Below are 26,603 nucleotides of genomic sequence, written 5' to 3'. Positions count from 1 at the left end.
TTGACTTTATCTAGGGTAAAGCAGAGGTCAATGGGATATTTCGAAATTGTGATTGTCTCGTGAGGTATATGTGGGGTGTTTGCGGAGCTCTCAGCTTTAACCTCTTCATACACTTTTTAGAAAAAGCCCACCCATTGATTTTCACCAATAACTATCTCAATTGCAGGTGTGTCTTGGGCTTTGAGAAATGGGGCTTTAACCGCTTTCCAGAATGCTGTATTATCCCGGGTCAGCTTGACTTCGTGCAAATTGGCCCATGCCTGATTTTCCAGTTCACCTTTATGGGCCTTTAATGCCTGATTATAGGTTCTTCAGCAGTTTTTTCTGTTCTGACAGGTTCTTGGTGTTATATGTAGTGCACGTTTCAAATTTGTGTAGGCTTGTGTACATCTTGAGTCAAACCACCCTTGTTTGCTCTCATGTGCCCTTTTATATTCCACCCTCAGGGCGTTCTTTATTTCACATGTTATTTGCGCATATGATTCTAAGATAACATGTTGTGGAGTTGTCAGCTCCAGGCAAGTTAAAAAACTTTCCAGGCACTTGGTCATAATTTTCTTAAGAAACTCCATTGATTCTACCTTTGACCAATGTAAAGAATACCTATTATTTTTGTCCAATGATAAATTCTGTACCAGATGTGGTGAATTACCGTGGGAGTTTAAGACATTTTCTCCAGAAGATAAAGACACGCTCACTGTGAAGTGGTCGCTCAGCGCAATTTTATGTATTTAATAATCTTTAAGTCTTGAGGCGAATCTGTTAGATACAATGATCAAACCAATGGTGGCCCTCATACCTCTCCTATTAAAGGTCTGGCAAAATGGGACAGGTTGGAAAATAGGCTATTGGCAAACCATAGGTCGTGTGAAAATAGTATCTCATTTAAACAATCTCCGTAGGTAGTATGGGGAAAATGAGAATAGGTACTATCATCAACGGCCGTTAGTCCACAATTTTTCCCTCCAATCAAAGGGCCAAGGGGGTATTAAAATCCCTGTCCCACACCACAAGTACATATTTTGTAGTGCCATTTTGTAACTTATTGAGATCACTAGTTATTCTTTTCAAAATTATTGGAATTTGATCAGGCGGAGCATTATTATAGAAATGGATCAATATGACACACTATGATTTATCGATGTGTATAGTAATAAAATGGTATTAGGTCTCAGATATTATCAGAGCTAATTTAGAGGCATTTACAAGGTTTGAGATATGCCCCCTTAGGTCTCCCCTATAGAGAGGGCACAGCTGGTGTGTGGAAGGTCTTATAACCAATAACATGAATTGCATCCACCACCGAAGTCTCCTGGAAGCAAAGAATACTAAATCTTTCCATACACTCATTCCATATAAGGTTCGTAGTCTTTGTACGTATACCTGCAATGTTCCAAAAAAGTAAGTCAAGGTTATCAGCCTTACCAATTCTATCATGTGGGCTCTCTAATGTTACCTCACAGCTTTCCGAATCCCCTCGTAAAAGGTCCTTATTAAAGTGGGTTGGATGTTACTCAAAATGGGAGGGATGTCTGGGGTTAGAGTTGAATTAAAACTGCCTAACAAAGTTAGTCCAGATTCTCTGTCTGTACCATTGTCTATGTCTGAGTCTGTTCCAAACACAGGATTTATCCTGCCAGCTTCAACTATGAACTCAGGGTTGTCTAATGATCTTCAGCATGTAGCCTGAGTATTTAGTGAGTCTCTTTCCTCTAGTGTTGGGATGAGATCGAACTGATTTTTAATCGGCACATTGTATGTGTGCAGACCAAATTCATATGTATCTCTCCTATTGACATTCATCCCTAGATTATGTGGCAGCTGGTAGAAATAGCCCAGGGGTCGCACATTAACGCCCTGGTTCGGTATCATGTATATACCTGGTCTTCTTAAAATGGTTTCCACTAGTTGTGGTGTTTTGAATGTTAACACCACACAATCCCCTCCAAAGGTTTTGCCATCCCTCCCAAGCCAGCTCACCCTCCGGGACATAATAAACTCCATAAAGAGTGTTTTAACTCCCAACCAATGAAGGGCCTTATTTCTTAAGGACTTCCAACGTTCAGCTTCCTGAGCTTTAAGTTTGGGGACATTGGCTAGAACAACTGTGTAGGGAGTAGCAGCAGGTGGTAAGTCCAAACAGAACTGGTGAGAGGAAAAATTAAGTCTGGGTACACCTACAGGTGTCCCAATCTTGGGGTTATTATTACTACTAAAATAAGTTGGACTAAAAACTTTTTTTGTAGTATCTTTCATAGCATCATCCCTACTACCTTGAGGTTGACTTGGGGGTGGGGTGTTCTTTGCAATTTCTATTGAGGCCCTTGAGGCTGCCCTTCCATGACATCCTGAATAGTGGATACCTGTGGTGTCCTTCACTATTGTGGGAATCAAATGTTTAGTGGGCTTAACTATGTTGTTTAATTTGGTCAGTGAAACTCTTAGAAATAAATCAAAATTTTCCACATGAGTGGTTAGATTTCCAATTTAATCTAAAGTTTGCAATTTCAGTACTAGGATGGGCTCTGGTTTTTTGATCAGCCCCCAATCGTGCTGATGATTTCACGCGTTTAGTGGATTTTTTGTGGGGCTTTATAGGTGAGGCTCTGGTTTCTTTAAGGGTTTTTACCCTGCCTTAATAACACCTGTCGAATTTCCCATATCCTCTGTATTTCTTATGCACTTTGCAGGTGGTTGTGTATCAGAATCCTGATTACTATCTGATATGTGTTCTGATATATTCTGTTTACAACCATTCTCAGCTTGTTTACCCCTCATGCGCCGTAGTGGAGTTTCATTTTCAGCTAGTAACTCATTATTGACAGTGGGTGCTGCTCCTACTTTTTCTAAATTCAAGGTCTCTTCAACAGCAATGATCTACTTTTCAATGGCCCTCATCGCCCCAGTCAGATAATTCATTAGTGTGAGGCTTTGACAATTGTGATAACTGTTTTGTTGGTGCCTTTCTTTTCCCCATCTTTCAAACAATGTTGTTGTGGATTTAATATCACTGCTCCCAATGTCTGGCCCACTGGCCTTGGTGTATATTTGTGCTAGGACAATATGGATTAAGCAGATTATATAACATAAATTCAAATCAAAATAATTACGAAACCAGCTCTTTACTTCAAACCCAGTCTTCTAATCATACGGCTCAGGTGCTGTGTCCAACCGCCAACAAATCGTATCACTGCATGCCCTAGATTCCCATCACCTTTGAAAAAACCCTGGCCCGTGATTTTTGAAGATCAAGGACCTAAAGAGTATGTCCAGCCCAGCCCTGCCTTTTCCAGGCTATAATGGTCTAAAACGAGCCCATCTTGGCTCGGTCTTGGCTCGGCCCAAGCCCGGGCACGTCCCGCGTTGTGGGACGCCTCCAAGAAATTTATAGCACTCCTGCGCTCAGTGCTCAGTTCCGGCATGACCCCTGCCCTCAGGGGTCAGCGATCAGCACTCTGGTACTTGGTGTGGTGGTCCAGGGTGAAGGGAGCTGGAGAAAAGTGCCAAGTGCAGCCGCAGGTATAATCAGTAATCCGGTTTGTGCATGTAACGCACCGCCGGACGTCTCAAATAAATTTATAGTGCTCCTGTGCCCAGTGCTCCATTCAGGAATGACCCCTCCCTCCCCTCAGGGGTCAGAATTAAAGGGCCTGGTGCTTGGTGTAGTGATCCAGGGTCAAGGGAGCTAGAGAAAAGTGGCAAATGCAGCCGCAGGTACAATCAGTAATCCGGTGTGTGCGCATCCCAGTGTATCTGACTCACTTTGACTAGAGCGGTGATCCTTACTTGAACAGGGTGCATACCTCTGCCAACTAGAGGCCCCACTTCTTACAATGACAAGCCCTCCACTGCAACTTATTTCACAGTGATGCCAAGCAGGCTACCGTATCTATGTGGTCCCATGCTCTTCTAGGGGGCCTACACAGAGACAGGGCTGCAAGTTCATGCTCAGGTGCTGTGTGCGGTTGAAACTGTGTGGGGGGCAGCCCAACCAGTAATGTTCACAATGTACCTGTGCATTAAAGAAATATAAGTCGATATCAGGTGCCCCAACCCTACCATGCTGGAAAGGAAGCATCAATATCTCCCATGCCACTCATCAGTGATATAACGTGGGACCGAAGTTTCTTACGGAAGATCACTGAAAGTGGGATTGAAAAATTAACGAACATGTGAAACATTTGAGGAGTATCACAATTTTGGCGACAACCAATCTCCCTGTGTGGGACAGTGGTAGTTTCAACCATGTGGCAACCCAGTTCTCGATCCATGTAATCAAGATGGCATAGTTCTTTCTACAGAGATCGTCTAGCTCCCGACTGAGCAAAAATCTCAGGTAATGAGTGAATCAGGGAATGTGCATACGCTATAGGGAAGTTTGAGGCAAAGGATTGGGTTGATTTTGTTATGGGAAACAAGATGGAATTTGCACTATTGATGTTAATGTCGTGATACCACAGAAACAAATTCATTCCTGGAGAAGGGAATCTAAATAAGCTTAAGGGTCTCTCACATATAAGGTAACATGATCCACGTACATTGAAACTAGGATCTTTCCAGTCCACATTGATAATGGTGTTGTAACAGAAGGGCTGCCAGGGGTTCCATGGTGATTGTGAATAATATAGGCGAAAGGGGCCACCCCTCCTGGAACCCCCTATATACTCCTAAAGAAGTGGTTATTGCTCCATTGATCCTCAGGTGGGTGACGGACTGTTGTGGAATATCCTACATGATCAGGGTATCCCAAAAGAAATCCTGTCCTTATTGATTAGAATGCATGAAAATAACTTTGCACAAGTACGGTGGAATCAGCAGGGTAGTGCCACTGAGAAATTCCCCATCTCGAGGGGAGTACGCCAAGGATGCGTACTCGCACCAACGCTTTTTTCGTTATACATCAACAGGGTGATCAGTTATTTTGAACATCAGCCCACAGATGCCCCAAGGTTGGCAGGAAGACTGATCCCCCTGTTGATGTTTGCGGATGATACCCTGCTGATATCAAAGACCCAGCAGGGACTCCAAAGGGCCATTAGGGTTTTTGAATCATTCTGCACTGACCATGGACTTGTAATTAATACAAGCAAAACAAAATGTATGGTTATGCATAAGCGGAGACACATTAGAGGTAGAGTTACTATGGATGGGGTCCAGCTTGAACAGACCCAGGTCTTTAAGTACCTCGGTATTAATTTGTCCTACAATCTAGATTGGAAACAGCACACAAATGAGCTAGATACAAAACATGCACAACTCGCAGGAGTCCTCACAAAGGAGCTTTTTTCATCTCATACCAAACCAATTAGACCTGTCCTAAAAATTTACAATGCTAAGGTTGGAGCAGCAGTTCTTTACGGAGCTGAACTCTGGGGGTCCAGTAATCTTACCAAGCTGACGGTAGCACAGAACAAATTTCTCCGTAACATTACTGGTTTACCTATGTCAACCCCACTGATACCTTTAAACTATGATTTAGGATTTTATAGTTTTAGGGACATGGCCAGGTACAGAATCGTGGCCTACTGGAGAAGGTTATGGGTAACACCAGAACTCTCCCAGTATGCCCAAGGCTTCCTAGAGGTGAGAACCCTGGATATTGTCTGTAAGATAGTCTGGATGAAAGAGGTTAAACTTTTATATAGGGCACTGGGTTTATCCCAATTGTGGGATGATCCCCTAAATAATGTATTTCCACCTAAAAAGACACTCCGTGAACTTTATTGGAGCATGTTAGAGATTAAGTGTTTTAGGAATCATATTGATCGCTCCTTTACATACGATTACTTGGAGCTCAAGCACTCACCGCCCCTCGAATCCTATTGGGATTGGATCACGGTCCCAGGGGACCGGAAGAGGTACCATCAGTTGAGGGTGGGGACACTACCTCTAAATGCCCTAATAGTGAAATGGAATAAGGTACAAACCCCAAGGTGCCCCTTTTGTCCGGATCATAATGAAAACATCGGACATTTGTTGTTTGCCTGTCCTGAATATAGAATGCCCAGACGCTCATGGCTCAAACCAATTTGCATTCAGTTAGGTTTAAGAACGGCAAACGAGGCTGTTAAGATTTTAAGAACAGATACCTCTCAGCCCGTTGTTATAGCCATGGCAAAATTTCTCCACTGGATGTGGATAATTCGGGCACGCAAAACGTGTTTGGAGTAAATTTAGGATTGTTATTGTCTGTCGTACTGTCTGCGATTATTTGAATTGCTAATCAGTATTAATTAATGATAAACTATGCAAACCATATAAGTAATTGTTATTTTCTTTTTTACTCTTGCATTTTGGCATTAATGAACTTAGCTTTCTACATTTTACTGTTTTTGGTATTTTAATAGATATTTTAAGATCATGTAAAGATGTAAATAGGATATTTTAAGATCATGTAAAAATGTAAATAGGATGAGATAGGAAGACTTTTTTATTCTGTTTATTTATTGTATTAAATCACTGTGGATCCTGTATCTTTGTGGGGCTGGGGGGAGGGGGTGGGACAAAAACAACAAATTTTTGTGTAAAATGTCTTTTATGATTGAAACATATCGAATAAAGACTAATTAAAGTGAAGGGTGACGGACTGTGCATATGAATCATAAGAATTGGCACCAATCCCAAGGTGAGCTAAGAGATGGAAGAGATTGGGTGGTTCGAGCTAGTCAAATGCCTTAGTGGCATCTAAGAACACTGCGGCAGCACTGAGGTTGGGTTCAATCATGTGAGGAAGAGCAAAAATGTGTATGCAGGTCATGAGCTGTCGAACGGCCAGGCATGATGCCTGACTGGTCAAGCTGGACCATGTTTGTCAGCAGAAGGAGGAGGCACGAGGTGATCAGCATTGCTCAGATTTTGTTGTCAATGTTTATCATATAGAGAGACATATATGAGTATATAGTTGCAGCACAGGTGATCCTTATCGGCTCTCAAAATGGTAACTATGAGGGCTTCATAGAGGGTGGGGGGTATCAGCCTTCTCTTTACGTACTCCTCGGTCATATTGAGGAAATCAGGGGCAAGTAAGTGTGCATTTTCCTTGTAAAATGCAGCTGTAAGGTTATAAAGGGCCGGGGCTTTACTCCAAGGTAGGCTTCCAAGTGCATGGATTAGTTCCGCTACCATTATTGGTTAATTGAGAAAATGGTGATGTCCTTATAGCCACAGCCGCTGTGTTATATCCAAATAGGGTGAAAGGTCAGAGTGGGGCAGTCGCTCAGAGGAAGTGTACAGGTCAGTATAAAACAAAACCAGAATGCACTGTTAATGGAGTCTGCACAGGGAGCTACATCTCCAGTGACCAACCAGTAGGTAATTATTGACCAGGTGTTATGTGCAGACATTATGCATGTTCCCACTGTGCTGTGTACATGGTGCAAATGTCAAATATCAGTGAGGCTATTATCTGTCATTATAGTGCACAGTTGTGCAGCGGCATGAGGGTGTGCGCATCACGAATTGCTTGACCTGTCTTCACTTGAGTCAAGGACCACATTGAAGTACAGGCCCCAGAGCAATGCCCCCCGGCCCATCAGCCCACCCTGCCACCAGACCTCAGCAAAGAAATGAGGATCATCATTGTTGGGACCATACACAGAGACCAGCACGAAGGGATGCCCCTATAAAATGCCTGCAGGATAACAAAGCTTATCGCAAAGTGCTAGTGCATGTGGCAAGGGAGGCTCCTAAAGAGTAGCACAGTGACTGCATATGCATAGTTTGAATAACATGCTACATTTTCTCTACTACCCAATTTGTCCTCAAGCGCATCTGTCGATACTGTCAGATGCAGTTCCAGCAGTAGACAGATGTCAATGTTGTGGAGTTGTAAATATGCAAAGACATGTTGCGCTTTATGCCAACCATGAACAACCCTAATGTTCCAAGTCAAGCATTTAACAGATGCCATTTATGAGGAGGAGTGAAAAATTAGGTATCAATAGACGATCAAATGAGGTCACCAAAAAGTTGAAGAACCCAAATCTGAATGGCTGTAAAAGGGGGAGAACAAACATAAACTACATTTCAAAACATTACCCCAATCAGCAACCCACCACCCACTTTGCCCTCCCAATGGGGCCAAACCTTACCACTCCACCTACCACTCAACACCCCATATACAATCAAAAGAAGCTACAGGGGAATCATCCCAGGGGGTGACCAGAAAGTCCAACATTCTCCCAGAAAGTTGTCCGCTGGGTATCTGGAAAGTAAGATCAAGGATGCGGGAGCAAGACCAGGACAGTGCCCAGCATATCATAGGTGGGGCTGCTCTGACAGGATGCAAACCACTGGGAGCCAACTGGTCTACAGTGAAATATGGGAAGAAGATGATCTCATTGCCTTGATACTGGAGGTGACAAGGTTCTCTAGCGAAGGGCAGTGCAGTATCCCTATCTCGATAGTTTAAGAGCCTGGAGATAATTGGGCACACATACTTTTTAGGGAGAGGTCTCTGGCCCAGTGATCCACTTTCCCTCTCAATGATGAACATGGGGGAAAGGGCATTGTAGCATTGCTTTCACATAGTCCTCCAAGCAGCCCACCACCGTCAACTCGGGGACTTCTAGAATTCATAAATGATTTTACTGCAAGAGTGCTTCTAGTTTCACATTCTTGTTATCAATAGCCTTGAGTGCACTCTCCATTTGAAGTAGTCTCCCCAGCCGAGGAATGTGTATCCTCCATATGTGAAGTGCAGTGTTCAAGTTGGTCTATCAGCTCTTCGTGGCTATCAACTTTCTCTTTCAGGTGGTTAAATTGGTCAGCAAACATGTCTATTTTTGTGTCGATGGGGTTTTGACTCTGCTTGAGATCCAGACACATGGAGCGAATGTCCGGCTCTGGGACAAGACCTTCACTGTTCTGAGCACCATGCATCTGGTCAGCAGGGTGAAATTCAGTAGTACTTGATGCTCAACGTGATTGAACAGTCAACTTCAATTGCTTATTGTCTGTTTTCCCCATAGTGCATGTGAACCAGATAATCACAGGAAGGGTGCACCACAGACCAGGGAATGCTAGGCTCACACATCAGGCTTTGGCGCTCATGGGGCTTCACCACTTCCCAAGTGTGTCCACAAAGGGCTGCAGACAAGTCCGGTCAGGCATCTCCATAAAGCATGCTCAAGCAGGCTATGTTCCTCCATGCAAGTCTGTTTCCTAATATGGCCTGCGCTTCATCAGTTAGCAGAATTACAGGCATTTCAAATCAAAGACTGTTTGCTAAAACAGGCCCTCACCTACAGGCACCACCTCACCCTGGGGGCACAGTCACTGGCACAAGAAGGCCAGCAGCAATCAGCAGGCCACAAAGTCCAGGGTACGGTCTTAGAAGGAGGCATGCTCAGCACCACGTGATGCAACCATGGAAGAAGACAGCGGCTTCTTCTGACAAACTCCAGTTAGCTTAGGCAAGTCGCTTGATCTGCGCAGCTCCACTCCTATCAGCTAGTCGGCGCTGGGTCCGGCCACCTCTCCCAGCAGCACCACCACTCTCCGGGCTCCTCAAGTAGGTCAATGTAGCCTCCTGGGCTTAGGCCCCAACTCACCCCTAGGTGGCTATCCGGGGGGCATGAGCAGGCCAGAGGTGGTTAGCAGGGCTCGCTGTTAGTGATGCAGTCTAAGTCATGGAGACCACTAGCGGAGCAACAGAGAGCAGAGTGAAGCTCTGCCCTATAAGCCACCACAGGGACCAAGTGCTTCTCGCACCAGAACTCACCCCTGAGCCCTCTACCGACTATGCCGATTCCTTGGTCCTCACAGTCGCACAACAGGCTCCTGTATTGTTGGAGTGGGCATGGCCGGCAGCGAACAAAGCAGCTTGCCCCAGCTGTAGATCAGAGCTTGACTCTCCCTCCTCAACGCCAACAAGCTCTATTGGAAAAAGAACAATTGATGGACAGAATGCAGAACAATGTCATACATTCACCCCAGTACAGAGATCTGAGCCTAAATCCATCGTTTTTTTGCTCAACATGCCATTCCAGTTTGGACCCAACCATGTGCAAATCAGCCTTGACACTGCACCCATTGGGAACAGTCCAGCCCGAACTGTCAGGTCAGGTCCTCCTTGGTCTGGAAACAAGCATCCTAGGTCGGCTTTTGGGCTTTCAGCCCCCATCAGCCAGGATAGCCTGACTCCAGTGGCATGGAGAGCACGTGACTCATGTCTGAGCACACTCTCCCACTTGGGGTGACAAATGCAAAACGAACTAGTGATGGACAGACGCAGAACAATGTCATACATTCACCCAAGTACAGAGATCTGGGCCCAAATCCATCGTTTTTTTGCTCACCATGCCATCCCAGTTTGAACCCACCATATGCAAATCAGTCTTGACTCTTCCCCCGGTGGGAACCGTCCAGCCCGAACTGCCAGACCAGGTCATCGCTGGACTGGAAACAAGCATCCTAGGACAGGGTTTGGGGTTTCAGCCCTCATCAGCCAGGATAGCCTGACTCCTGTGGCATAGAGATGATGGGACTCACGTCTGAGCATACCTGTCCAACTCAAGGTGACGAATGCAAAAAGAACAATGGATGGACAAAATGCAGACCAATGTCATACATTCACCCAAGTACAGAGATCTGTGCCTAAATCCATCATTTTTTTGCCCACCATGCCATTCCAGTTTGGACCCAGCCATATGCAAATAAGTCTTGATCCTGCGCCCAATGGGAACAGTCCAGCCCTAACTGCCAGGCCAGTTCCTCACTGGACTGGAAACAAGCATCCTAGGACAGGTTTCGGGATTCAGCCCTCATCAGCCAGGATAGACTGACTCCAGTGGCATGGAGAGCACAGGACTCACGGCTGAGCATACCCGTCCCACTCGGGGTGACAAATGCAAAAAGAACAATTGACAGACAGAATGCAGAACAATGCCATACATTCACCCCAGTACAGAGATTTTGGCCTAAATCTATCATTTCTTTGCTCACCATGCCATTCCAGTTTGGACCCAGCAATATGCAAATGAGTCTTGACCCTTCGCCCGGAGGGAGCAGTACAGCCTGAACTGCCAGGCCAGGTCCTCCCTGGACTGGAAACAAGCGTCCTAGGACAGGTTTCTGGGTTTCAGCCCTCATCAGCCAGAATATCCTCCAGTGGCATGGAGAGCATGGGACTCACGTCTGACCATATCCGTCCCACTTGGGGTGACAAATGCAAAAAGAACAATTGATGAACAGAATGCAGACCAATGTCATACCTTCACCCCAGTACAGAGATCTGGGCCTAAATCCATCTTTTTTTTGCTCACCATGCAGTTCCAGTTTGGACCCAGCCATATGCAAATCAGTCTTGATCGTGCTTCCATTGGGAACAGTCCAGGTCGAATTGCCAGGCCAGGACCTCCCTGGACTGGAAACAAGCATCCTAGGATAGGTTTTGGGCTTTCAAGCCCTCATCAGCCAGGTTAGCCTGACTCCAGTGGCATGGAGGGCAGGGGACTCACGTCTGAGCATACCCGTCCCACACAGGGCTACCAATGCAAAAAGAAGAATTGATTGACAGAATGCAGAACAATGTCATACATTCACTCCAGTACAGAGATCTGGGCCTAAATCCTTTGATTTTTTGCTCACCATGCCATTCCAGGTTGGACCCAGCCATATGCAAATCTGTCTCGACCCTGCACCCAATGGGAACAGTCCAGCCCGACCTGCCAGGCCAGGTCCTCCCTGGACTGGAAACAAGCATCCTAGGACGGGTTTCGGGCTTTCAGCCCTCATCAGCCAGGATAGCCTGACTCCATTGGCATGGAGAGCACAGGACTCACGGCTGAGCATACCAGTCCTACTCGGGGTGACAGATGCAAATAGAACAATTGATGGACAGGATGCTGAACAATGTCATACATTCACCCCAGTACAGAGATCTGGTCCTAAATCCATCGTTTATTTGCTCACCATGCCATTCCAGTTTAGAATTGGAGCAGTATATCACCATGAGCCATGGCACCACCAGACCAGCCCCAATGCCCCTGAAAATTATGGGTATTGCCAGATTATCTTTCCAACCAGCAGAAGCTCCCTAGAAGGTGGCCATCTTGCAACAGGGCTCACTAGCACCCCCACCACCCTTTCTCATGAAATGTTGGTGAACTCAGGAATAAATACCTGCTTGTGGCTTAAAGAATAGAATAAAATTACAAAAAATGATAAAATGTTTCAATTTCCTATGCCCAGTATGTTTGATATGAAAAAGATTGATACTTTGAGGGAGGTCATGTATTAGATGAAGCTGCAGGCTAGACCCCTGGAGTATGAAACCCTGAATGAATAGGATTATGTGGTGATTGAGCGAGCATGTAAGGAATTTCGTAAGCGCCAGGTTAGAAAGGCTGTCAACAATTGGCTGGATGTGGCATTGCATTTATTGAAGAAAACATGGTGACAGAAGTGTTAGAATTTGTGGGTGCCTTTCCAACAATTACTTGATGATTAGGACAAAAGGAAAACAAAAGATAAATAATATTCAGAATGAGAATGGATGAGAAAGAGAGCTACTCTGAAGGATAGGATGAGTTTATAAACAGATTGTTTATTGAAGTGACACTACCTCCGAATAACAAAGTTTTCGTGCAAGTACATATGCAAAAAAGAGGAGGAGAAGAGTTCAGTGTCGGGAGAGATGAGAATCTGTCTAGTTATTCCTTGTATGAAATTGGTTTATTAGTTAAGATGGGTGGAAGCCCCACTCAAGAAACACAATGCTTTCCAGCGTGAAGCACAAAGTCACTAAATAATCTATGCTTAACTCTCTGGTAGCTTGGCACCAAAGCAGCCAGGCTTAACTTAGAGACCATATGTAAAGGATTCTTAAAGAACTCAAAGAGTAATGAAGTGAAAACAGTGAAGTGATCTAATATGTGACGTCATCAGCAGTGCATTGTGGGCGCGCAAGTTATATTTTGCTGAACTAACTATAACGGGGGAATTTCAATGATTTTGTATGAGTGTAATGGCCATCTAACTATAACACCCTGAAACCTATTTTTTTTTCTGTGAATTTCTAAGGTTTTTTAAATGCTAATTCCTAACTATAACGTGCCAGAAACCTATGGTTCATATATATATTACCTACTGGCGGTCGCCAATAGGTAGTTATAGTTAGGACCTATTTTCCATAGGTAAATTACAACATTCTATTTGGAATTAACTTTGGCGTCAGTGGACGAATCTTCGTGAATCTCCCCAAGAAAATGGCCTGCTCGGTTCCGCCCCTTCCCTAAAAGTTTGGGGTTGATTCGTCAAGTGAGGGCCGAGAAAAAAGGGGGGTCCATAACATGTTTTCCCCCAGCAATTTTCCATAGAGACCTTTAGCCAGGACTACCGCCCGAACGGCTGAACAGAATTACAGCAAATTTGGCAGAGAGGTAGTGTTCGGTTCACAGATTGTGCTTTTTGTTAAATGGTGTAATTCCGTTCAGTAGTTTTTGAGAAAAGTAGAAGTAAAATCATAGCGATATCTAGAGACGGAGCACACGTACGGAAATTCGCACAATTACGAGCACGAGCTGCATGCTGATTGGCTGTCACCTGTCTGTCAACACTCCAAACCAGGAAGTGTTGGCAGCCATCTTGTTAGTTGCTAGAACCGAGTCACAAGAAAACAGTAAAACAAAGTTGAGAAATAAGGAAAGGGGGCAGGGTAGAAGAATCCTGACCCTCTAGGCTTGCTCAGGGGTTCGGTTATGAATTTTTAGGCTATTTTTGTTTTGTTTTTTTTAAATAGAAAAATTCGCACAATTACGAGCACGAGCTGCATGCTGATTGGCTGTAACCTGTCCATCAATACACCAAACCAGGAAGTGTTGGCAGCCATCTTGTTGGTCGCTAGAGCGGAGTCACAAGAAAACAGTAAAAAAAGTTGAGAAATAAGGAAAGGGGCAGGGTAGAAGAATCTTGACCACTAGGCTTGCTCAGGGGTTCGGTTATGAATTTTCAGGCTATTTTTTAAATTATTCTCCTAAATAGAATAATTGCGGCGTACGCGTATGGAAATTCGTGTAATTTCGAGCATGAGCTTCATGCTTGTTGGCGGTCAACTGTTTGTCAACACTCCAAACCAGGAAGTGTTGACAGCCCTGTTATTGGTCGCTAGAACAGAGACACAAGAAAACAGTAAAAGAAAGTTGGGAAATAAGGAAAGGGGGCAGGGTAGAAACATCCTGATCCTCTAGGGTGGGTCAGGGGGTCGTTCATGGATTTTTAGGCTATATAATTTTTTGATTTTAAACAATGGAAAAATCGCGGCGTACGCGTACGGAAATCTGTACAATAAGGAGGTGCATGCTGGTTGGCTTTCAACACTTCAAACTAGGAAGTTTTGGCAGCCATCTTTTATTTTGAAGTATGCAGGGGGGCTCATGGCTCTCGTACATGAGCAGGGGACCGCCATCTTACTGGGGCAGTAATATTTAAAATAGGGGGGGTCTGTGACGGCATGGAGCTCCCAGCCCAGGAGATTACCACTTTTCGGGGCTTTTAATTGTTAGGAAGGGGTCGCTCGGCCTCCGTCCTGGAGCTCTTGATTGTTCTGGGGTGCACTATGTCTCAGGGCCGACTCTTGCAGTGTCCCGGGGTGTCTACCCCCAGGACACTGTTGTTTTGAATGGTAGGGTGGGAGCGTCGTGGCTCCCTCTTTAGCACAGCAAACTGGTTTGTGTTTGAAAGGGAGCGCAAGTTAAGCTGGTGTGTCTTTCAAGTAGGAAAGCAGATTGCTTTTCGTTAGAGAGAGCAGCATATACACTGCTGTCTCTGATAAAGTAATGACGGCTCTCGAAGGTCGCCGGGAGCCAGCTGGGACCGTGGGGGTATTGGTGTTCCCCACACGTTCCCTAATGATATTTTTTGAATCCTGGGGAATGGGTTCTTTTGCAGCTCCTTAAACATTCGTAGATATGATTTTTCCAAAATCTTTTTTTGTTGGGGAACAGAGTATTACTCCAGTGACTTTGTCATCCATGCATGTGTTTTTTTTTTTTTACTTGAATTCGTTTTATTTACAGTATGTTTCCAACTCTCTTTAGAATGAGTTCCACAGCGTAGCCTCCGTTGCAGTGTTGCTAGCTTTTTTGTTCTCTTGTCTACTCACCCGTTTGTTTTCAAGATTCAGTGTCCTCTTTCTGTTGCTTTCGTTTGTGTAACTTTTGCTTTTGTGCAGCATTCTTTTGTGTAAGTTTTTTTGCATCTGAGTTTGTTTATTCAGTGTTTCATCCAGTGTTGTGAATATGGCAGTACAACTGTAGACATGTATTTTACTACTTTTCTTTGCCTCCCTGCACCCTAATTGACAACGTAATGGGGTGAGTCAAAGTAGGATGGTGCTGTCATGACTGTTTTAAGTTTGCAACACAGTAGGTAGGATAAATAAATAAAGCACTTAACACAATGCAGAGTGACACTATTTATTGTATTTAATTTTTGCAATGTTTTTAAAATAGAATACACTCATGTACAAAATATTGTTTTATTTGAAAAATAAATATTTAATATAATTCATATGAATCACCACATATGCTGATATTACAGTAAAGATAAAATGAAGTGTTTATGTACAAGGAGCTACAGCATAAGAAATTCAGTATGGAAAATCAACAAAACAATTTAGAAGACACTTTTGAAATTAGTAACATTGTCAAAGAAGAGCTGAAAATACTTTTTACAAGTAGCGATAATGAAGAGCAAGATCTAAATGCTGCAGATATTAGGTGTAATTTATCAGAGTTAAGCTTGGGAATTGATTTTCTGTAACCATTAGAAGGCATCGAGTATGAGCATATGACTTTTGAAACTGATAATGAGGAATATGAAATTCATGATGAAATTATTTTAGAAGCTCTATTAAGTTATGAGATGTTATAAGTATACATTTATTTAAATGGTTTGAAACATTCTTCTTTCAGAATTGTAATAATTTAGGTAGTACAGAAGTAGTCATGTTGCAAAGTGGGACTTGATGCATGGACTGGTTCAAACCCTTATAGACTGCGTATGCACTCTTCTATGCACCAGCAAATTTGTCTTTTATATCTGTAATTGTCCAGTCTGTATCCTTAAAGTTCCAGGAAACAGTAACACAGTTCTAGAAAGGCAGCAATTCTGCACATTTTTTACTGTCTTAGGCTGGGGTAGTTGTTACATCAAAAAGGCTCGATAAAGGGACTGCACTTTGAGTACGAATATGATATAGAATAGTTGATAACCATAGCCAAGAAAGGCCGCAAGTAGGTGTGTGTACTTTTAGATGGTGGGTTGATTGAGTGGAAGATGAATAAGGGGGAAAATTACAAAGCAGCAGACCTGCACAATACCCACTGCCTTGTGAGGGAAGTGGATGTTTGGATTGCCAGTGCATTACACAGACTGTGAGTCGGATTCTGCAGTGGCAGGCTGAGAAATGGGTACCACATGTAAGCAAGCAATGGAAGTGCACAAAGTACACACACTGTGAGGTGGAAAAGATGCAAGAAAGGACGCAAGTGTGCAGATTACTCACTGCTATTCATGCATAGTACTTACCAAGAAGGCTCAAGAAAGGGCCTGTAGTTTGACTTTGAATTACTTGAAGAATAATTGATAACCCCAGTGAAAAAGGCAGCAAGTAAGTGTGTGTGTTTGTCGATGATGTGTTGATTGAATGGAAGATGAAAAAGGTGCAAAATAAGAAAGACAGTAGACATGCAAACTATCCACTACTTTGTCAGGGAAGTGGATATTGGGATTTTCGGTTCATTACACAGACTGTGTGTCGGATTACGCAGTGGGAGGGTGAGAAATGGGTATCACATCTAAGCAAACAATGCAATCAGAATATGAAATTGAAGAATAATTGATATCCCCCCTCAGGAAAGGCAGAAAGTGTGCAAATTAAGCACTTCCTTTGGCTGAGGTAGTTGATACTAATTACAAGCTAATTTCAAAAAAAGTGATGTTGAGTATAGTGATGCTCCAGTTCCTTGAATTTTATTAGGTCGATAGAAAGTTCCCCTTAAGAGGAAAGTTCGTCATAATTAATGCATACAATGTTAATTTTACCGAAATTAGGTTAATTTCTGGGTGTGGATTGCCTGCTGAATGTGCTGGTAAAGCAATCGATGTGCTTTGTGCAGCAGTAGGTGGGTTTTCCTGAAATGTCTGTGTTGGAGGTCAAGCAAAGTTATTGGGGTGCAAATTCTTGATATGTCACATCATAGTTGGTGTGCCAAAGGAGTATTTTTTGGATGGATGACTCCTTTAAAGAGTTGTTTGGCAAATTTTACAGGTTACTAACGGAGCATTAACCTTTTTATGCCCTTCAGGGATAGTAAATAAGTTGCAAAGTAGAGCTTTTTTCTTCTTCTTAGGAGGCTCATCTTCTACATTTCCTACACCAATTGTTTCAGTTGTTTGAAAACAATCTGCTGGCAATTATAGAACTCTTGCCTTTAATGGTGTTAGTAAGTCAAAAGGAGGCAATTATCCTGTCTTAGGCTCTATACGAACAATAGCCTGAAATGGATGCACAGTATTTAATAAGAATAGAGTCATAGGTATTCAAAACCATCAGTGCAGAAGGAATAATTACAAACTGAAGATTATTATACCGTACAACATTGTATATTCTGTTCCACATTTTCTTCTATTAATATCTCAGTTTCTGCACTGTCTTCCTGAGGATCAAAGTAAGTAAGCTGAATTTCAACAGAGACATTTGTTACATCTGATACAGATGCAAGGAAACGAGTACTGTTCAACTTTTTGTAACATTAGTGCTGCAATTTTGCGTAATACAATGTTCTAACTATTTTCATGATTTGAGTATGATGAACTGGTAACATTCTGAATTGGTGAAAAATACTTTGCTATACTTTTTTAGAAAGACAAGCCAGAGAATGACGTTGGAAAGCAGTATTTTTTCCTACTGTGCAAAAGTCTAGTCCTTGCCACATGTTAATCTTTTGTTGAACACTTTTTTTAATATAGTTTTGTAAGAAATTGCATAAAAGAAATTAATAAATTCTTGACTTGCAGTATAAATACTACTGCAATTGGAAATGTTCACTGGGGTGTTAGGATCTCTACCTAAAAGTTCCTCAGCTAACACTTCTTTTGCATTTCTAGGAACAATTTTGTCTTTCACAATAGTACAAGCATTTCCAACTTCATAGGCACGACTACTAGTGTCATCTGCATGCAACAAATCATTACTCTGAAGATAACTCATCATTAAGAAAAGGCTCAGAACTTGAACTATGGTTCCATTCACCCAAAAAAACTTCTGAAAAATTACTTCTGTTTGTCTTTTCCACTTAGTTTTGACCTTCATTAAAGGGATTAGTTTATCTAATGATCAAATTGTATTGATTACTAAAACAAATTAAAAAAAAATAATTCTTAAGCTTTCTCAAGTAGATTTATTATAGTTTCCTTTTTCATATAATACGCGGTTTCAAAAGAAAATGTGGACACATAGTAGAATTGTGTCTGCATTAAATAAATGAAGGCTGAATTGTCTAGTGTTTACAGTTTAAGAAAATCTGAAGACATTGTGCAATTGTCTCTGTTTTAAGTAAATCAAGATTATTGAATGTTTTCTATAGTGCTGGTGGTCTTGGTATCTAGTTGTGAACTCTTCTGAGGGCAGAATTGATTGAAGGCACTTCTAAGCACACATACTGAAGAGAAATTTACATGCATAACTGAATTGAAGTCATGAACTCTGCTGTCTGTAATGTGCATTGAAGGTATTAATTGACACAAACATCGATGAATGCTATTTTGTACAGTTAACAGAATGTGAGGACACAGTTTAATAATCTCTGCCATAAGGAAAGCAAGTCTGAAAACAATACTGTCCTTAATGTAGAAGGAAAGCTGAGTTGAAGTTGTGAACTCAGCTCTCCGTAGTATAAATAGAAGGCAGGTGTTGACACAAAAATCGATGAATGCTATTTAGTCATAGATAATAGAATCTGAGGATACAGTATAATTGTCTCTGCCTTAAGGAAAGCAAGGCTAAATGCATTTCTGTCCTAATGTAGAAGGAAAGCTGAATTCAAGTTGTGAACCGAGCTGTTGGTAGTGTAGATTGAAAGCTCTAGTGAGCAGTTATAGAGGAATACTATTTGTGACATTCTTTTACAAAATCGGAAGACATAAAATCCATTAGTCTCTACCTTAAATAAAGCAAGGCTGAATTCAATCTTTTCTGTAGTAGTGGAGTTCTTCTATGAAGTTTTAATTTTTACTGACCGCAGAATATATTGAAGGCTGTTGTCAGGACAGATATTGAAGATAATTTTAGTTCTAAAGCTGAATTGAAGTTGTGAACCCTTCTGTCCGCAGTGTAGATTGAAGGCAGTTGTTGACACAAAGATCGATGAATGCTATGTTGTCACAGTAAACAGAATCTGAGGACATACTACAATTGTCTGTGCCTTAAATAAAGCAAGGCTGGATTCAATGATGTCCTTAATGTAGAAGGAATGTTGAAATCAAGTTGTGAACCCAGCTGTCCTTAGTGTAGATAGAAGGCAGTTGTTCACAAAGATTGAAGAATGCAATTTAACCACAGTTAACAGAACCGGAGGACACAGTATAATTGTCTCTGCCTTATGGAAAAAAGGCTGAATACACTGCGGTACTTAATGTACAACGAAAGCTTAATTCAAGCTGTGAATGAAGCTGTCTGTAGTATACATTGAAGGCAGTTGTTGACACAGAGATTGATGAATGCTGTTTTATCTCAGTTAACAGAATCTGAGGACACAGTATATTTGTCTCTGCCATAAGGAGAGCAAGGCTGAAAACAATACTGTCCTTAATGTAGAAGGAAAGATCAATTGAAGTTGTGAACCCAGCTGTCCGTAGTGTAGATTGAAGGCAGTTGTTCACACAAACATTGAAGAATGCTATTTAATAACAGATAAGAGAATCGGAGGACACAACATAATTGTCTCTGCCTTAAGGAGAAAAAGGTTGAATACAATGTGGTTCTTAATGTAGAAGGAAAGCTAAATTGAAGTTGTGAATAAAGCTGTTCTCAGTGTAGATTGAAGGCAGTTGTTGACACAAAGATCGATGAATGGTATTGTATCTCAGTTACCATAATTTGAGGACACAGTATAATTGTCTCTGCCTTAAGGAAAGCAAGGATGAATATAATGCTGTTCTTAATGTAGAAGGGAAGCTGAATTCAAGTTGTGAATCCAGCTGTTCATAGTGTACATTGAAGGCAGTTGTTCACACAAAGATTGAAGAATGCTATTTAGTCACAGATAACAGAATCTGAGGACACAGTATAATTGTTTCTGCCTTAAGGAAAAAAGGTTGAATACAATGCGGTCCTTAATGTAGAAGGAAAGCTGAATTCAAGTTGTGAACCCAGCTGTCCACAGTGTAGATTGAAGGTAGTTGTTGACAGAAAGATCGGTGAATGCAAGTTGTGAACCCAGCTGTTCGCAGTGTAGATTGAAAGCAGTTGTTGACACAAAGATTGATAAATACTATTTTGCCACAGTTAACAGTATCTGAGGACACAGTATAATTGTCTCTGCCATAAGGAAAGCAAGGCTGAAAACAATACTGTCCTTAATGTAGAAGGAAAGCTCAATTGAAGTTGTCAACGGAGCTGTCCGTAGTTTAGATTGAAGGCAGTTGTTGACACAAAGGTCGATGAATGCCATTTAGTCACAGATGATAGAATCTCAGGATACAGTATAATTGTCTGTGCCTTGAGGAAATCAAGGCTAAATGCAATGCTGTCCTCAATGTAGAAGGAAAGCTGAATTCAAGTTGTGAATGGAGCTGTCCCCAGTGTAGATTGAAGGCAGTTGTTGACACAAAGATCGATGAATGCTATTTAGTCACATATAATAAAATCTGAGGATACAGTATAATTGTCTCTGTCTTAAGGAAAGCAAGGCTAAATGCAATGCTGTCCTTAATGTAGAAGGAAAGTTGAATTCAAGTTGTGAACGCAGCTCTCCGCAGTGTAGATTGAAGGCAGTTCTTGACATACAGATTGATGAATGCTATTTTGTCACAGTTACCAATATCTGAGTACATAGTATAATTGTCTCTGCCTTAAGGAAAAAAAGGCTGAATACAACGCAGTCGTTAATGTAGAAGGAAAGCAGATTTGAAGTTGTGAACTGAGGTGTCCACAGTATAGATTAAAGGCAGTTGTTGACACAAAGATCGATGAATTCTATTTAGTCACAGATAATAGAATCTAAATACAGTATAATTGTCTCGTCCTTAAGGAAAGCAAGGCTAAATGCAATGCTGTACTTAATGTAGGAATGCGGGACCCTCCACATGGTTTATGTTGACCTGTCGGCCGCCTTCGATTGTGTTAGCCACGCAAAGCTCTGGTCAGTTCTATTAGAAATGGGGGTAGAGCTGATGTTTGTACATTTTTTGCATGAACTATACTCAAATGCTACAGCGAGAGTGCAGCACGGGGTAAATGAAGCGTTAACTGCATCGTTCGACGTGGAGAGAGGGGTGAGACAGGGCTGTGTCCTGGCACCCTTTCTTTTCACACTCTATACCAATGGCTTGGAGTGGGCCATGGTCAAAGGGTGCCAGGACCTCCCTTATATCAATGGTCGCCCAACTCCTGCCCTACTCTACGCCGATGATGCAGTGATTCTGGCCCGTACTCCTGTTGAATTACAACTAGCCCTCGATAGATACGCCTCCTTTATGGCTAATTTGGACTTAAATATTAACATTAAAAAAACCTTTGTTATGTTCTCGGGAATTGGCAAGAAAAGAACAAAGGGTATCTTCCTGAAAAATGAAAAGCTTGAGTGCACAGAAAAATACCCATATTTAGGGATCACTATCGACCATTCAATCAGCTGGAAACTGGCCATAGAGTCTAGAAAGCTTCTCTTCATGAGAGCTACATCTGCTCTGGTAAATTTCAACCAAAGGCTAGGAAGAAGGCCACCTGTTGAAATAATAGCGATATATAAGGCCAAATGTTTAACCGTAGTGACGTATGGGGCAGGCGTGTGGGGCTACGAAAACACTGAAGCCCTAGAAACGGTTGAAAATAGATTCCTGAGGTATCTTCGTGCACTTCCTTGGAGTAGTGCAACATACTGTTGTCATTTGGATTTAGGCCTCCCTTATCTGGCTGATATTATTAAAATACATGCCCACTATGTGTTAGTTTTAGTCACTGTTTTCGTGGTCTCAAACTGGGACACACTTGGTGTTTTAAAAGGCCCCTCACACACCAACCTGGTTGGTGTCATGCTTCATCATAGGGGCCCCAACCAGGCGGCCGAGTGCCACCTGGTTGTGCTACAACGCCTGATTACAGCGTACGGGTGTAGGTGCAATGATTGGATGTGAGTGTTTGGTTAAAAAATACCTCTGGGAATCCTGGCCTTGCCAGTTTGGGGCCACAAAAACAGCGACTAAAACTAACACATAGTGGGCTTGTCCACATTGTTTACCTGCATACTATACCTTGGGATCTGGACAGGCCCTAGTTACCCTTGCTCTCTCATTGTTTCCTGAATTATTAAAATACAACCACTTCTCCTGTGGCATCGTATATGGACATCCAATAGAACCACCTTTTCCCAAGGGTTTATCATGGATTGCATTTCTTTAGAGAATGCTAACAACATTGGTTGGTTACGGTACATCAAAGCCTTTCTGCATGATACCGGCTTGGGGATATATTTCAATTCACCTACTTTAATTCATGAGCTATCAAGAAAAGTATTCCAGAAGCAGTGTTTAATACATCTAGACGACCTGCGATTGGCAAAAGAAGCCACTAAACGATCAACTGTGCACAGTCTGGCTATACGGACCACTTTTTCTATCCAACCATACCTAACCTTTAATACCACCAGTTGCGAGAGATTTCTGTTGATCCGGCTCAGATTACATTTCTATCATCGAATCGGTACCTTCCCGAAAAGAAATGACTGGTCAACAGCTTTACCTTTTTGTCCATGTGACGGTCTCTCTATCCAGACTACTATTCACGCAATTTTATTTTGTACATTTTATTGTGAATCAAGAAAGTTCTGGATTATCCCAGTATTAAAACATATGGGATTTAGGAGATGTCAACCTGCAATATTATTCCTAAAGTTTCTGGAGGAGGAATGGTTAATAAAGATTGTAATTACATTTTAAAAATGTATTGTTTGCCATGGATTAAACTTGGAATAGAGCATTACCTTCCTGCCTAGGATTTTAACTACCTGTACTGTAAATATCTAATCCTGCTTTTGTTAACTTAGACTCTATCATTATTCATAAGAACCTGTTTTTACTTAAATGTTATTATGCGACTGTCTTTTAAATTAGGAAATCTTTGAAATGTGTTGACAAAAGAAAAATGTTATCAAACTGTACTTTTATGGTTTTGTAAACAATGAAAACCGAATAAAGTTAATTTTGATTTGATTTGACATAGTATAAGTGTCTGTGCTTTAAGGAAAAAAAGTCTGAATACAACTCGGTCCTTAATGTAGAAGGGAAGCAGATTTGAAGTTATGAACTGATGTGTCCGCAGTGTAGATTAAAGGCACTTGTTGACACAAAGATCGATGAATGCTATTTAGTCACAGATAATAGAATCTGAGTATACAGTATAATTGTCTCTGCCATAAGTAAAGCAAGGCTAAATGTAATGCTGTACTTAATGTAGAAGGAAAGCTGATTTCAAGTTGTGAATCCAGCTGTCTGCAGTGTAGATTAAAGACAGTTGTTGACACAAAGATTGATTAATGGTATGTTGTCACAGTTAACAGTATCTGAGGACAGAGTATAATTTTCTCTGCCTTAAGGAAAGAAAGGGTGAATATAATGCAGTTCTTAATGTAGAAGGAAAGCTGAATTCAAGTTGTGAACCCAGCTATCGTAGTGTATATTGAAGGCAATTGTTTACACAAAGATTGAAGAATGCTATTTAGTCACAGATAACAGAACCTGAGGACACAGTGTAAGTGTCTCTGCCTTATGGAAAAAAAGGCTGAATACAATGCTGTACTTAATGTAGAAGAAAAGCTTAATTCAACTTGTGAATGCAGCTGTCCATAGTGCAGATTGGAGAAAGTTGTTGACACAAAGATTGATGAATGCTATTTTATCTCAGTTAACAGAATCTGAGGACACAGGTTAATTGTATCTGCCTTAAGGAAAGCAAGGCTGAATACAATGCTGTCCTTAATGTAGAAGGACAGCTGATTTGAAGTTGTGAACTGAGGTGTCCACAGTATAGATTTAAGGCAGTTGTTGACACAAAGATCGCCTGTCTTAAATAAAGCAAGGCTAAATTCAATGTTGTCCTTAGTGTAGATGGAAATGTGAATTCAAGTTGTGAACCCTACTGTTCGCAGTGTAGATTGAAGGCTCTAGTGAGCACAGTTATAGATGAATGCTATTTGTGAGATTCTTTTACAAAATCGGAAGACATAAAATCCATTAGTCTCTACCTTAAATAAAGCAAGGCTAAATTGAATGTTTTTTGTAGTAGTGGAGCTTCTGCTATCAAGTTTTTATTTTTACTGGCCGCAGAATATATTGAAGGCTGTTGTCAGTACTGATATTGAAGACAGATTTAGTTCTAAAGCTGAATTCAAGTTGTGAACCCAGCTGTCCAAAGTGTAGATTGAAGGCAGTTGTTGACACAAAGATTGATGAGTGCTATTTTGTCACAGTTAACAGAATCTGAGGACAAAGTACAATTGTTTGTCTTAAATAAAGCAAGGCTAGATTCAATGTTGTCCTTAGTGTAGATGGAAAGGTGAATTCAAGTTGTGAACCCTAATGTCCACAGTGTAGATTGAAGGGTTTAGTGAGCACAGTTATAGATGAATACTATTTGTCACATTCTTTTAAATTCATTAGTCTCTACCTTAAATAAAGGAAGGATAGATTCAATGTTTTCTGTGGTACTGATGTGCTCGTGGTATGAAGAGGTAAACTCTATTGTTCGTAGGCACTTTTGAAGGTAGTACTTACTATAGACATTGAGGAATGTTTATTGTGCCATCCATTAATACAATTGTGTCTGCGTTATATAAATGAAGGCTAATTTGAATGCTGTGGATAGTGTAGATGGAAAGCTGAATTCAAGTTTTGAACCCTGCTGTCTGTAGTGTTGATCAAAGGCAATAGTTGACAGAGACATGGAGGAATGCTTTTTGTCACTTATTTAACCCCTTCCATGCTGATGACGCCCCCCAGCCGTCATGCATCACGATGCTCGTGAGCTGATGAGGGCTGGGGGCCGTCATGAACCTGCCCACTCTTTAAAACGGCCGCACAGGCCCAGAATCGTGGCCGTGACCAAGGGGTTAAACAAAATCTGAAGACATGCAGTAGAAGCATCTTTAAATTAAAAAAATGAAGGCTGAATTTCTTTAAGAAAATCTGAGGATATTGTGAAATTGTCTCTGAAAGGCAGCAAGTATGCAAATTTGTCACTGCCTACGGTCACGGTAGTTGATAGAACAAAAAGGGCTTGATAAAGGGCCTGCACTTTGAATAGGAATATGAAATTGAACAAGAGTTCATAACCCCTTCGAAGAAATAAAGGAAGTGCGCAAATTTCCCACTGCTTTCTGCCAGTGCAGTATCTACATGAAAAAGGCTTGATAAAGGGACATGATTTTTAATTAGAATATGAAATTGAGGATTAATTGATAACCACAGCCAAGAAAGGCAGGAAGTGTGCAAATTTGCCATTGCCTTCGGTCGGGGTAGCAGCTACACCAAAAAGGCTCGATAAATGGTGTTGAGTTTTAATCAGAATATGAAATAGGTGTTATACTTAGTTTAGTTTCCACTGAGTTAGTGGTACCTGAAACAACAAGGTTTATGGAGCTTGCGAAGAAGTGTGGTGTGGGTAGGATGTACTAATAGTAATTTTTATTGGTCTTGTGAATTCTGGCTTAGTAAGGGCAATTGGCGATTTTGTGTATATTTGAGGTAGATTCATTTATTAGATAATGTCCTTTATATGTAATGAATGAAGAATCAGTTAAATTCTGGCTGAATATGGACTTGTAGTGATGGTAGGAGGTAGCGGTTACCGAGACTTCATGACTACGTGTCATTAATTACAGCTGCACAATATTGGTAATTTAGTGTGTGTGAATGCAGCGATGATAAGTGGTGGAATGAGTTAGTGGCACCTGAAGGAACAAAGTTCTGTGAAGTCTGCGATTATGCATGGTCCAAGTAGGACACATTGGTAGCAAAGTCTTTAAAATAAATCAAGTTTTCATAATTAATGTTGGTTGTCTCAACAGAGAAGTAAGTTGAACTATATCTCTAAAAAGTAGGATATTTATATTTTGTAAATAAGTCATGTTATTCAATGCGGTCCTGTGTTGATGATTTCTGGTGCACTGAGTTAGTAATACCGTTGCTGAGGTTGAATGTACCCTTTGATGATACATGATCTGGGGGGAGGAACAGTAATTGAAGTAATATCTTCTGTCGATTGAATTCTGCATCAATGCCATTTAAATGGAATAGTATGTTTCACTAGAACATAAAAGTGTTCACTCTTCTTGGTGATTATTAATGGTGCAGTGAGTAAGTATTATCTTTGGCGCTGAGCTTGT

The sequence above is a fragment of the Lissotriton vulgaris genome, chromosome 4_1 (genome assembly GCF_964263255.1).
Source record: "Lissotriton vulgaris chromosome 4_1, aLisVul1.2, whole genome shotgun sequence".
Classification (NCBI taxonomy): Eukaryota; Metazoa; Chordata; class Amphibia; order Caudata; family Salamandridae; genus Lissotriton; species Lissotriton vulgaris.
This window is presented reverse-complemented; position numbering follows the sequence as displayed.